The sequence below is a fragment of the Nannospalax galili genome, unplaced genomic scaffold (assembly GCF_000622305.1).
Source record: "Nannospalax galili isolate Female #2095 unplaced genomic scaffold, S.galili_v1.0 scaffold461, whole genome shotgun sequence".
NCBI classification, from domain to species: Eukaryota; Metazoa; Chordata; class Mammalia; order Rodentia; family Spalacidae; genus Nannospalax; species Nannospalax galili.
In genome coordinates, this window is record NW_008349975.1 from 3520001 (window position 1) to 3521362 (window position 1362).

Consider the following 1362-nt stretch of genomic DNA (forward strand, 5'->3'; position numbering starts at 1 on the left):
ATTTCTAATTGGCTTACTGAGTGTTTCATTTCCTTCTTCATTTCAGCCTGAGTATTCTTCAATATTTCTAACTCTTTTCTGAATTCACTCAGAAGTTTATCCCTCTCTTTCTTTGCATATTCTTTAAATTCACTGACTTCTTTTATCATGTTTATAATTGTTCTTTTGAGTTCCATGTCCTGCATTATCTCTAGGGGGTTCTCATTGTACTCCACTAGAGGACTATTGGTATTTGGTGGGGATATGTTATTTTGGTTTTTCATGTTATTATTTTTTCTCTGTGATTTTGACATGTGAATTTCTTTTGGTAGTTTTGATTCTTGTGTGAGACTCAAGGCTTCAAGTTTAGGTCTGCTTCTTTTTGTGAATTTTACATGCCTTTGTGTTTTACTTTTTGGGCATGAAATGCTGGTTCCTCTAAGCTTCCGGTTCTCTCTTTTGATTTTTATATTGGCGTGGCCAGGTTGCTTTTGTCTTCAGGCGTTACCCCAGAGGCCCAAGTCAGATGAGGATCAGATGCTCTCATGCTTTCTCCTAAGGCCTGGATCCCTCCAGGATAGATTTTGGCCTCAGGAATTTGGGGGTAGTTCTGGCCTGGGAGCTGCGCCCAATAAAGATGCTGGTCTAGGGCACCTGATGGCTGTGCCACCCAGAAATGCAAAGGAAGATGGGAGCAGGAGGCGGCCCCAAGGGCCCCTGGGGACTGCACTGAGGAGGTGGGTTGGTCTGGGTGCAGAGGACCAGGAAGAGGAAAGGTCAACCCCCAGTGTTCAGCAAAGAGCCTTGGGGGTTGTGCAGACCCAGGAAGGCAGAGTGAGGTGAGGGTGGGGCCAGGCCCAGAGTACCCCTGGGGACCCCAGAAAGAACTGAGTTACTCTGGATACACAGGATCAGGAAGAAGCAGTCCTGGTTCCCCAGGTGTCTGGGGTTCCAAGACAAGGAATGGGACAGGACCCACCCAGGCTAGGAGGAGAGATTGGCAGGGGAGATGGGAAGTTGAGTGAAGCTGGGTGACTCAAGGCAGGGAGGGCATAATAGACTTACCCCAGAGAGAGAGGCCTGCAGTAGGAGTGGGGCCTGTGGGTCCTGTAGGCCCAGGGAAGTTGGGAGTTGAGCGTGGGGCCAGGCCCAGAAGCAGTGTTCCTGGGGACCTGAGAAGGAACTGGGTTGCTCTGGATGTAAAGGATCAGGAAGAAGCAGTGGTGGTTTTCCAGGCGTCTGGGGCACCAAGACAAGGAATGGAACAGGACCCAGGCTAGGAGGAGAGACCTGTGGGGGAGATGGGAGGGTGAGTGAGGCTTGGGGTGTCAAGGCGAGGAGGGCCCAATCGACTTACCCCACAGAGACAGGCTTGTGGGTCAG